Raw genomic sequence first — 13307 nt, 5'->3', positions numbered from 1 at the left:
TTAAATCAAATTATAACGGTTAAAATGTGGTATGTTTCATTTAAAATTGGTATAAGATTATGTAACCAATATAATCCAACTTATAAAATTGAAATTTGTTGATGGTAAGGGTAGATAGCGCGCAGGGTTGTTATATAGAAAATTCTGAGAATCTTAAGCATAACTTAAAGTTTTATTTACAATAATTACGTTTTTATTTAAATATTTTTAATACTCTTAATAATTCAGAACTCAGCCTCAATGAAAATGTGACTATCATTACTGTGTAAGTGTGTGTCGAAAGTTTAACATCCCTAGTTTAAAACAACAAAGTACTTACTAATCGAACTTAATTCAATATCTACATATATAAAATATATAAAATACATTTAAGCTACAAGCTAGTAAATAAAGTTGTACAAAAGAACGCCTGACACAAATTACAAAGCAAACCCAAAAAAATTGCTGGAAATTATTATCTCAATATCGTTTATTTCTTATTTCTTAAAACCCAAGAGACAAGTGAAATAAAGTCCAATTTGTGACCCGAACATTTTGTGAATTTTTCATTTAGTTTTTCCCGTTTACTACGAATAAGCGGTTCACTGCCAGTCGCCACTTTGGGCATATGGCTAACCAACCTCAAATTGTGGCGTATAATCAAAATATATTACGGTAAAGAAGGTACTAAAAAATCAACAAAGTTCAGTGATGAAAAGGACAAAGGCGTATAAACCGAAAGCAATCTAATGAAGCAGAGCAATGTTAGTTAATAACGTTTCAGATGAGTTGCTCTTAGGCACACACACACACACACACACATACAATACTCGTTTAGCACTCAATAGAAACCCGCAGTTAAGGAGTACTCGTATATATGAGCCATGTATGTATGTACAGTGCTGTGCAAAAAGTTAACGTCACACAAAAAAAATGTGGCTGTGTAAAATTGTAACGTTGAAAATAAGTAGAAAGAAAATTCGAAGAGGCAACAAGACAGATAAATAGATAAATGGAAACATAGAAGTTTAGGCAAATCGAAATTTATGTGTCCATCAATGTATGGCAGGCAATTGAATAACGGAGCACAACAACTCATCATCATCATCATCGAGTTTCTTGATTGCAACAATCTAACATTCTTTCGATATTTGGTAAATAAAAGATACGCTTGTCTACCCGGTTATCGCACAGTTAACATCTCATACAGCATTCCGAGATAAAGTCGAACACCAAATTTCGCAGTTTGCCAAAGAAATGCTTTTCTGCACACTTTAAGTGGGCAAGCGTTGTTGGTACTTTATATGATTTCAGGTTTTAGGCATTGTGTTGTTTTCATCGATTTTATTTTGTTTGCTCTTCTGAAGATCCGTATACATGAAGATCATTTCTTTGTTTTGCCTTCTACGTGAGAATCTGCAAGACACTCGAAAAGCATAAGCAATAATTTCAGCTTTTTCGGCTGTTTCGAACCGGTTACACAACGTCCAGCAATTTCAAGTTACTTACATATGTATGCAGTTACTCTGCGCTGCTTGAACTTCATGCGCCCGCTTTGGATTGAGATCTTGGTTGAAGACGGTATGGATTTCGATTTGCAGAAAGAAATTGCAGGTTATGACTTCAAATTCTATATAAAATGGAACTGAACACAGACTTGCACACGTTTTTATTTTTTTTTTTACTAATAACTTATGGAAAGTGTTCCTCAGTTTATAAGTGAGTTTTTTATAACACATCAGTAGTTACAGGTTTAGCGTAAAATTTGACAATAGAAATACATTAGTTTGTGACGTCATTATCATTACAATTGTCAGTTGGTTTCATTACTGTTGCTAATTGTGGCATTTCAATTTTCCTGCTGAAATTTTACAGTGTGTCTTCAATGTTTCGCCGCAATATTAAGTCGTTAACCCTTATATCCTCAATTATTTTTTCATCTTCGTTGAGGGGAAGTAAAATATCTATAATCAGCGGTTCTGACATTCTGAGATTTTTAACCAAGTTATTCTTCAGCACTTGTGTTTAAAATGTCAGATAAATATATGTTTAATAAGATTAATTAATAATTATACTCACATTCGCTTTAAGCCGTGGTCAAAGTAAGATTTGAGCAACGAAGTCATTATTATTATTTCTGTTTAATCATACTTATTTGTTATTAAATGGTAAGGAAGTACTGCCAAACGTCGTACAAATTTCAGCGGCAAGGTTATACAATATTACTATACCGAAAATCTACACTAATCTTGATTGTGCCCCTCAACGGTTTTCAGCACTTACCGTATTATTATTTTTTGCTAAATACTAATTAAACAAAATACAGTTTAATAATAACTTTAATAAATTGTTGGACTCGCTGACAAATATCTTAGAGCCTATAGAATTGTGCTCAATTGTCAAAGGCCACCGTACTAGGAAGTAATATGCCATCCCAGAAAATAATGAAGAGAAATTATAAAAAAATGTATCTTTTGTTTTGAAGGTAGGTACTAATTTAAGGATAGTTGATTTATTTTTGTATTGTGAATTTGAACTGGTTGACTTACCGTTTTTGATTGAGTATAGCTCGAATTGTTATAGAATATTTTTCTGAAAAAATAAATATATAAAATATGTTTATTATATAGACCACTTCGGTGAGTGCAATTGAATTACATAACAAAAATTATTTGAAATTGATCTACCTTTAAATTGTCATATTTATTTCATAGTGTTGGTTTGACTTATTACCAATCCACTTTTTGTAATTTTTACTGGAAAACTAAATAACTAAAAAACATAGTCTTTGATAGGAAACCACTTTTAAATATTTTAAATAAATTTTTACTTTGATATTTTATAGTTACAATTTTATTTGGGTAAAGGAACACATTTGAGCGTTAAAATTGTTTTAAACAAACCATTAAAACGAATGCTGACATGTTGATGTTATTAACTAACTTAAACTGTGCATTCAATTTTTTTTTAATTACTCTTAGTGCCATAAAGTACAATTCATTGAAAATATACACAAACATAAATATTATTCCTCTGCAATCCAACGACTCAAATGACTTTTTTGCATAATTCTTAATTATTAATAAATTAACAACGCCAACATTTTCTAATTAACTCTTCAACTCATAAAGTTGTATCAGAGAATAAACAGCTAGTCTACAATAATGGTTTAATTAAGTCGCGGAGACCACACACTAAACTTCTAGCGGTTCGAACGGAAAACGTACGGTAGTTTATCGCTAAAAAATATACATTAATAAAAGCAAAAAGTCCAATTTATTCCCACAAAATTATTGTATTCGATTTGTTACTGGCACTTTTACATATATACACTTTTATATATATATATATAGTATATATATGTTTTGTTTATAAAGTGAGTCTTTTAACACACAATTACTAATTTATACAAATTTATTTTCTTTATTCAATATAAAAATTATACAAATCGCCAGAGACACAATAAAAGCAAAGCACAGGCAAAAGAGACCAACGAAAACGGAGAATTGTACAAACATGAAAAATTACAATAACAATGAAAATCACCGGACAACAATTGCCAGAAAATCCTAACATTTGACCACACCTCTGTAGGAACGGGAAAAATCGTGGGGCAGCAGCAAGATGGAGAAGAAAAATTAGCAGTGACTGTGTGAGCCACGCCAGAGAAAAGATGCTACAAACAACTTTCTTTATAAAAAGTCAATACGCAGATATGTATACTCGTATATTTCGGAGTCGCTTTATAGGCTTATGCAACAATAAAGGCAATTGTTGTGAATCCAAAAAGCTTAGACAAACATGATCCAGCATTATTGGATGAGTAAACCCTCACGAAATTATGAAAAATCTTACTTTTTGAGGAGTCTGTATATACACATATATATATAGTATATATTTTTAACTTTATTTAGTTGTGAGTCTCTAAAAGATGAAGTCACTCTTCATTAATCAAATCTTCGCTCAAATGTCAAGTAACTCAACTGTATTGGGAGAGATGAGCATGTTGCTTATGAATATATATATATGTATATTTATATATATGAATAGTATTCCCGTATACTGATATATGCAGTTCAAAAGTGTATTAATATTTCCCGTCGGTTGCAAGCCTGTCTCTTAAAGCAAGCAATCCCGCATACAAATGAAGCTGTCACCAGAAGAGAGATGCTTACATATGAGATGTCGACAAGTGGAGCGGTGTAAAACGTATCTTAAGGCGCTCAGAATAAGGTGTCTAACGAAAAAGGCTATTCCTTACTTCATCGAGAAACATAATTGAGCTATATTTATAAATTTGACAGGTAACAAAGCCGTGAACATCGACCAACTTCACTATTCGACGCAACAAATTTGTAGCGCGTTACGCACGTGTGAAATGTTAATTCGGCAGCCGACACTAAGCAAGTAGCGTAATACACAAGAGTCCACGAAGAAATCTTTATACCGGTATATTTTCTACGTAGTCACCGTCACATTGTGGTAATCTATAAATCACGTAGAACATATTGGAAGTTCAGCTTTGCCTTTTTACGCGTAATTGACATGTCACAAGAAGCTGCGCCAATATGCCTTATACAACTAGAGGTGTATGTAGGTGCAAACAGTGGTCTGAATATACTCGTATAACTGCCGCAACCTCTATCGCAACCATAAAGCTTGCACCAATCCAATTCATCAGCCAAATATGGCAAGTGGTATGCACTTACTGGGGCTTTAAATGAGTAGTGAATGAAGATAGTGGCACTTCAAGTCATTGAGTTCAATATACATGTACTCGTATATACTATTATTTGTACGATTTTTATTTCAAAAATTAGTGAATTGAAATTAAAAGTTTCAAACAACTGTTGGAAAATTTAAAATTGAAATGGTTTTGGTTTATTTGTGGAGTTTTATAAAAAAAGATAGACCCATGAAGAAATAGTTACAAGTAAAAATTTTTACACCGATTTCTACCTAATGAAGATTTCATAAAAAAGAATCTGTAAGTTTCCTCAAAATAGTCTTTATAATCGAAGGAGAGCAACCTGAAGAGATTCAAGAACTGCTATTTCATCTAAAAAATAACGGTTTGATGTGGTTTGTGGGCCGGTGGAAGAATCGATGGATATTTCTTCAAAAATGATACCGGTGAGAACGTAATCGTCAATGGCGACCGTTATCACGCCATGATAATCGACTGTTTGATGCCTGAAATTGAAGCTCGTAATCTCGCCGATACGAGCCACTTCCTACACATCGCATCAATCAACGTATTTATTGAGAGAAAACTTCGGTGAGCAGATAATTTCACGTTTTGGGCCGATCGGTTGGCCACCAAGATCGTGTTATAGCGCACCTGACTACCTGTGGGGATATGTAAAGTCTAAAGTCTATGCGGAGAATCCGACTTCGATTCAGGCCTTGGAGCAAAACATCACGCGTGTTATTCGCCAGTTACCAGTTGAAATGCTCGAACGAGTCATCGAAAAGTAGACTCAATAAATGGACCAGATGATGAAACAGATATCTTTCTTTCGAATAGTAATAAACATTGTCTATTAAATTTAAATTTTCCATTTTTTTTCTATAAAAAATAGGGAACCTCGAAATGGATCACCTTTTTATAAGAATGCGTCATAACTAGTTCATTTTCTCGCATGGCACAGGCTGCACTGCAGAATAGTAAGCTAAGCCATAAGTTGTGCTAACCACTAATCCCGTTGTGGCAGCTCCATATGCTCACAAACCTATATACATATATGTAATTTATAATACTGAAATATATAGGTATGTATCTAAAAAGTAATGCATGTACGGTAAATTCGCACGATTTGCATAACTGGCAAAACGCTTTAGTGCTTCCTGCCGCAGCATCCACTGCGGTGGCTGACGCAACGGCAAATGTGAACCAATTTTCGCACGCTAGTAATGTGTTTGTATATGTGTGCGCATAAAAGTAATGCAGATATATGAAACGAGATTACCGGGAAAAACCAGGAAAAATTTACAGTAGGCGCAGTTTAAGCCCTTTCACTTTCTAGCGGCGCAAAGAGTAAATATTTTTATAAAAGATGACAGTTTAAAGGAAACGGCTGTGGGGAAAAGGGGCGTAATATGCAAACTTTTTCACTTAATTAGTTGCCAGAGGAAATGCGCGGCAATCAACCTAACACAACTAGAGCAAATACATAAGTAAGCTCCGCGCTGTCGCAACCGCTTGCCTCTGAAGAAAAGTTCCCAGAAGCGTTTGTTGCATTGCGGCCCAGCGCATTAACTAACCGGCTTAGTCGGGTGGTGGAAACACGCGGGAATTTCGGTTTTATTTCAAATATTAACCCAACAACTAGCAGCCATTTGAGAACCATGTGGTGGGGGTTGGCCAACTTTAATCGAGAAACAATATGCCGGAAAACGTAGAAGCAGGAAACGTTGTGGCAACGTTTTGGCGTAATGAAAAAAGTAACGGTTAAAGGAAAGTGCAATATAACTGAAAGGCTTAATGAATGAGCATAAATGCAGTTATATATCCAAAGCCACCAACTAGGCGCCACGCTGGGCAGGCAGTGCACCCTAACATGTGAAGTTAGAAATTAAAACATTTTCAGTGAAACTCCACTAAAATAACCGCTAAGCTGGCAGTGTAAATGAGAATGAAAATGAAATTTGTCCTAATTCCACGCAGCGTATAGAATAAATTAGTAAGTACAACACAAAATGATAAGCATAGCCAGAAAATGCGTGCGTGCCTCACAAAACCGCTGCTCCCCGGGCGCACCTACTAATCCTTGGGTTGCCGCAAGCGTTTGAATTTCTATATATTTCGGCTGTTGCACAGAGGGTGGAATGCAAATTATTCCGGTGAATTGGGTCAACTTCAGCGCTTACAACTTGTCCACATAATAAATTTTGCATGCTCAGCTATGTGCTTACATAAGCAAACATGCTTGCGTTGCCATAATAAATGTATCTATGTAAATGTGTGCTTGTTGCACGTTTATGCCTTAGGCAGTGGGATATTTGGTGTTGTTGTGGCCTGTCACACACCTACGCATTCCAACAACAAACATCATTTACGGTAGGCTTGCAGTTGACAGCTTGTAGCTTCAGGAAGCACAATTTCGAATGATAATAAAATTTACACACTCCAATTCCACACACAATCACGCTTAAGCATACGTATGTATGTATATGAACTCAAGCGCACACATACAGCTCCTTCTGTCTGGTGTGTCACATGTCAAAGCGTAGGTGAGCATTTTATTGTCTCCCCGGCATACTTACCACCTCGCGTATGGATATAGGACATGGCATAATGCTAAGCGTTCATTGAGGCGGTGAAGTTGAGATGGTTTTTGTGGTTATGTAAAGCCCTGCAGGCGTGCGTGGCTCTGAATTATGCGCGTATATTGTGATTACAGAGAGAAAAAATGTATGATTTACCCACAATTTTAAACAAAAAACAAAAATTATCGGAGCATTAGCAATCGTCCGTACGGAACTAGCCTCTTTATCAGGATTTCAAGAGTATCGAGTCCCTAAGGTTAACTATCAGATGGACTGGATGAAACCGTTTAAGGTTTCGAAGCTTGAAAATATGGTTTCGGGCAAATGAAATGTCACAGAATTAATATCCTTACAGAGAAGAATTGAGCAATATTTCCTATCGAAATTCATTGCGTCTTCAGGCAGAGGTGGCTACCATTAAATTAGCAGTAGACTGCTCCGAAGCGCGACCTCGTTCAACAAGGTTTGTATTCACTCCGATAGCAGACCGGTAATACTAGCCTTGAATTTGATGACATTACACTCTAAGCTAGTAAGGGAATGTTTAAGATCTTTAACAGTAGCTTCAAACTACTGTGTAATCCGACTTCTGTGAGTCCCCGAGCTTGCAAGAGAGGGTACCCTAGCAATATTGACGTTAGAGTGGAAGCGGAGGGGTAGTCCAAATTCCACTTGCACTAGAGCGCTGGGCACAGTGACTTCAAGTAAGCTCGCCAAACGTTTGACAACAACGAGCAACTGTACAGTAGCGAGATCTTTCTGGTACGCGGTGTACCGAAAACGGTATATCCAGCTGCTGTCGCTTTGAAAGGCTCATCTCGCCGCCATCATTGGAGCGCTTACTGGTCACTATCCAATATCCAGGCGCTAGTTGCGGAGCTATGTATCAATACAAATTTCAAAATTTCTATTCTCCCCGTGCACTGCTGTTATATAAAAAACGAAAAAGCGTGCAACTTATGCGTTAGCGCGCTCAACTCACACCCAACTCCTAGTCATCTTCACCCAGTTTTAGTCATTCATTTGCATTTTCAACAAGTGCAACTTGCCGACCGGGCACACATATGTGGTACGAGGGGAATGTGTTGCAAGATATTTTTTTGCGTATGCCTTAGTTTCCATTTCCGGCATGGCAATCGTGCAATTATGATTCGTTTTTTTCACCGAGCAGTAGCGGTGTTAATCCAAACTAGTAGTGGCCACACTGTGAAGTGTGAAGTGCAAATGTTGCACACCTATGGTAATTTATGAATGCATTTGAACATGCAATTTGCATTTGGGACCAACCGTCCTACGCACCTACATGCATTTGTCAAGCACAATTCAAGCACCTCCCAAGTGACACACATCGGGAGAGTCCTTGTTAGTATTGTAATTTCAATTGCAGGCGCACTTGAACGCCTCAAAACCCTAAACACACACACCGCGCTAGTGATGAGCGGCGACTTAGCTTTTAGCAATTTTAAAAGCTTCCAAGTGCACTACTTAAAACCTCAAAGCGGGCTACACATGCAAATGATGTATGCCAAAGGCAGTAAGCAATCGACAGCCCCTCCATTTGTAGCACGTGCTGCCGATGCTACACCTTCAACTACTTAATAATTTATTATTTACATCCATTATATATATATACGTATGTGCGAGTGTGCTATTTTCACTTCTTAAAGTCGCATTTAAAAATAAAAAACGAGCTTTTTCTACACGCACTTTTACACCTGTGCAAATTGTAAACTCTTTAGGAATGTAGTTGTTGGTACGCATATGTTGGTAACCATTGTATAGCCGTACGCCTTGAATTAAGTATTATTGCCGCGTTTGTTTGGTTAATTTGACTTTGCTGTTATTTAGTTTTGCTTAAATATACATCATATATACATATATGTATGTTTATTTTTTCATTTGCGCCCTTTTCAATTATCAACAGCATTGATTTTTTACGCTTTTTGCAAGCATCACAATAACATTCAACATTTTTCAAGGCATTCATTTAGTTAAAAGAATATACAAAACGCAAATAGGCGAAACCTTCAAGCGATAAAAATTAAACAACATACTTAATTACATACATGCATACATACATACATATATGGTATCACTCACACATAGTTTTCCGTTTCATTAAATACTTGCGGAGCTTAGTTCACACTTGCTATTCTTGAAATCGTACACTAGTCGCGCAAAGTGTCTTCAAAGTAACTGCTACTCAAATTTCATTTTCTTTGCTTGAAAGTAAAGCTGTAGGTGCTGAGCGTGACAAACTTCGAAGCTCAAGCTCAGAGAAACATTGTAGGAATCTTATCAGAATGTTAACAACTTAATTAATTATTCAACTTTCGTAAGTTAGAATTTTCAAAAAATCGGTATTTTTTATTTCATTTTCGTAATGTAATGTTTTTCTGAAAACTTCGTTTTGAAAGTCGGTGACCAAGATTATCGGAAATGGCTGAACCAATTAGTCTCAAAGTTTACACAGGCTTCTGAACTATATTTTCTAGTGCACAATTAAGGCCAAAATTTTGGCAAAAAATCGTTTTTTTTATTGTTTTTAGTATACCTTAGATTAATTACAAGATTATACATTACTTTAACGAAATCCGTTTGATTTTTATACTCTCGCAACAAAAGTTGCTAAGAGAGTATTTTAGTTTTGTTCACATAACGGTTGTTTGTAAGTACTAAATCTAAACGAGGTAGATAACGTTTGTGTGTAAGTACTAAAACTAAGCGAGGTAGATATAGGGTTATGTATATCAAAATTATCAGGGTGACGTGACGAATCAAAATCCGAATGTCTGTCTGTCCGTCCGTCCGTGCAACGGATAACTTCAGTAAAAATTGAGATATCTTAATGAAACTTGGAACACATGTTCCTTGGGACCGTGTGAGGGTTGGACCACTTCCACGCCACATAGCGAAAACCGAAACACATAAAGTGTCATAACTAAGCAATAAATAAAGTTATAAAAGTAAAATTTGGGACAAGGGATCGTCGTAGTATTTGGATGTAATTTTTTTGGGGAAGTGGGCGTGGCCCCGCCCACAAATAGGTTTTTTATATCTCGCAAACCAATAAAGCTATATAAACCAAACTTTTTGCAGTCAGTTCCCTTACGTACCCCAATATACACCAAGAAAATAGGTAAAATCGAATAGTAACCACGCTCACCTCCCAAACAAATGTTAGGTTGAAAATTACAAAAAGTGCGTTAACTCACTAACGAAAAACGTCAGAAACACTAAATTTTACAGAAGTGAAAATTTCAAAAACTCTTGAAGATATAGCCGATTTATGATGGAAGCGTAGGTAGGTTTTATATCCAAGAATTTGCTTCTCAAAACTTTAAACGACTGGCGCATGAGGTTACTCAAAACCTATTAATCCAATAGATTCCAAATTTTAATACGTTATTTCATACATATACATATAACTATGGTATGAACTAGGATAAATCAAATCGGTGAAGATCTTCTTTACATTTCAACTTGATTTGAGGCTGATATAAAGGCGATTTAAAAAAAATTTCAAAGGCCCACAATTTTGTTAATTTTTGTGCGAAATTAATAATCCTAGTTCATACCAGAGCCAAACATGAGCGGAAATCACATGCGCCGCCGAAAAGAAGGGCTTTTGTCTGATCACAAAAAAACAACAAAAACAAAAAAATATGTAAATTTTTTTCTTCTTTTTTAAGTCTTCAAATAAATGTTTGCAAAGTTACAACCCTAAAATATAATTTATGTTCATTTACCAAAATCGTCAAAATTTGAAATCGAGAATTAAATATTTTGAAGTTTTCAAATATGCCTCTACCGATGACTGTCTTGAAGTTAGATTTATTTTGCTCCGATTAAGAATCGCTAATTCAGTTTTATGAATGCAACTTCGAAGACATCATGGTTGTCTTTCTTTCTCTGTGCAAAGCCTTGCATTCACATAGAATATGTTTTACTATTTCCTTCTCTTCTAATTCTTGCTAGCTTCTGCAATAGTCATTGTATGGCGTCCCCAGTCTATTGACATGCCTACCCTCAAACAATGACCGTTTAACACTCCTACTAGAGTTCAGTTAATGGCATGTGCGGCCCTTATTTCATTCAGGCCACGTTTGTCTGCTTGTTGAGCATTGATATTGTTTCCATCGAGAGTCGGCTATGTGTATGACGTATTTGTCGACTAAATGTCTACAAGAGGCCTTTGGCATGTATGTTCCCTCTTTATTGGTGTCTAACTGCAAGGTGGTACCTAGTCTGGCTAATTCATCCGCTTCACAGTTCCCTAGAATGTCACTGTATACTGGAACCCATTGCAGGTTTATAGTGAAATATCCATTCTTTCACCATAATCTTTGCTTCAAAAACACTGCAGTGATCTGGTAGTCGGAAGACGATTTTGATGTCTAATTTTTCTGAAAAGACTCCTCCTCCTCCCACTCGTTCCTCTAGTTTGGATCCATATATGTATATATTTATCTCTGTATGTTTATGAACCTCGCTCCTATCCCGCTCCTCTCTAGCCGTCTGATGACGAACTACCGATGAAAATCGGTAAATCTCATTAGCTGTCTCTTAGTTTATTCATACACAAATCCATGTTTCGCCAACGCCTTAAACTTGGCTACACATGTCACAATGCTTTCAACTGTTGTGTTAATCCGTATTATTCACAATACCGACAGACAGTTTGTAGCATCCTTGGAGTGCAATAAAAGTACTTAAACTTTTATTTATGCTTGTTTTGGCTATTTTGAGTGTGCTGCGGCTTACTTAAGTCTACGTTGCTTATCTTTAGCATTTTATTTTTATATATTGCGGTTTGGCTACTCAATATTTTTTCGAAACATGTTAAGCGCCTCTTTTATGCGCCTTTACACCCGTCAGACATACATAGCGTGAGCCTATCATTTTCATTCAAGCCTGCCATAAAGAGGAGCCAGAGATAAGAAGCAGCGGAGGACGAATCACTTTTCAAGGGACTGATGTTCTGCTGTTTTCGCCTGCTATGCCAGCAGGCTATCTATAACATGGCGAAATAACCCGAAATTACAAGCCTACTTGCTTATATTTGCTTATCGACTTCGGAGGACGACAAAGGCAACGGCATGCTGTCAACTCGGGTGTTTGCAATTTTAACGCAACGCTCCGTATATTATATTTTTTATATTTGTATATTTTCTTTAGACGGTTTTTTTTCGTTATTGTTGTCATTGCTGTTGTTGGTATTTGCTTATATTATTTGTCCGAAAATTAAGCCAAACTGCTTTCTTTCTTTCGGTCGCTTATCTGTCCGCACGCGTAACGAAATTTCGTGTTTTTGAGACTTGTTTTTCTATTGCCTCTTCATAGGCATGCAGCAGTGTTGACCAGCAGGCGACATCAATTGTTTGTGCCATTTCTTTTCTTTCGAATAATATTTGCTTGCATATGCTTATTATTTGTAACTAAGTGTCTGAACTTTGTATAACGGTTCAGTATGCCGTCGTAGTTAGCATAGACGCCTAAGGATAGACTACATTGTAGCAGCTGGGCGTAAGAACAGCATGCCAAGACATGCCCGGGCATCATTTCATTGCAATTCCATTGCTTTCTTCCTACCCACATCCGGTTGTGGTAGGTATCCTTTTCTTTTTTTATCCCTCGGCATATGTTTGAACAAAAGTACGTAGTACTCTTGAGTTTATCCTGCATATGCGTGAGGGCCACTTCCTCGCTCATTGTTCGCTTAAGTGGCACTCTCGCCATTGGTACCCGCTTGTTTCCTTAGTTGCGACAATAATCAAGTTCAACAAAAGTGAAAGTCTTGGCTGCTGGCGAGAACGGCGACTCGTGAAAGCAGGAGAGCAGTCTACGGTGCACAGGTTGTGCGAAAAGTTGTGTAAAAATAAAGAATGTGATATGTTGTTGTGGCGTCAAAGTACTAAGCATCCTTAGGAATGTAAAAGAGGAAAAATAAAAGAAACCAAATCGCCACGCATAACAATAAACGGAGGAGATAATAAAAATAGTAATAATAATAGCGAACCAGTCAAAACAAATAAAGACGTGCACAGCTGAAACCTCCA

At 36.5% G+C, this 13307-nt stretch overlaps 1 protein-coding gene across 2 annotated transcripts in view; it reads right to left on the bottom strand.

Annotated features, from left to right (window-relative positions):
* The window catches only part of LOC105215318 (hypothetical protein), a 114688-nt gene that overhangs the window by 99518 nt on the left and 1863 nt on the right, over window positions 1-13307 (bottom strand). For both annotated transcript variants that reach the window (XM_011189153.3, XM_011189154.3), the window contains exon 2: window positions 2529-2571. The gene's annotated coding sequence lies outside the window, so the exon portion shown is untranslated. The remainder of the gene's footprint in view (window positions 1-2528; window positions 2572-13307) is intronic.

The sequence above is a fragment of the Zeugodacus cucurbitae genome, chromosome 3 (assembly GCF_028554725.1).
Source record: "Zeugodacus cucurbitae isolate PBARC_wt_2022May chromosome 3, idZeuCucr1.2, whole genome shotgun sequence".
In the NCBI taxonomy this organism is placed as follows: Eukaryota; Metazoa; Arthropoda; class Insecta; order Diptera; family Tephritidae; genus Zeugodacus; species Zeugodacus cucurbitae.
Note: the sequence above shows the minus strand (reverse complement) of the source record. Positions and strands in the feature narration are given on the sequence as shown.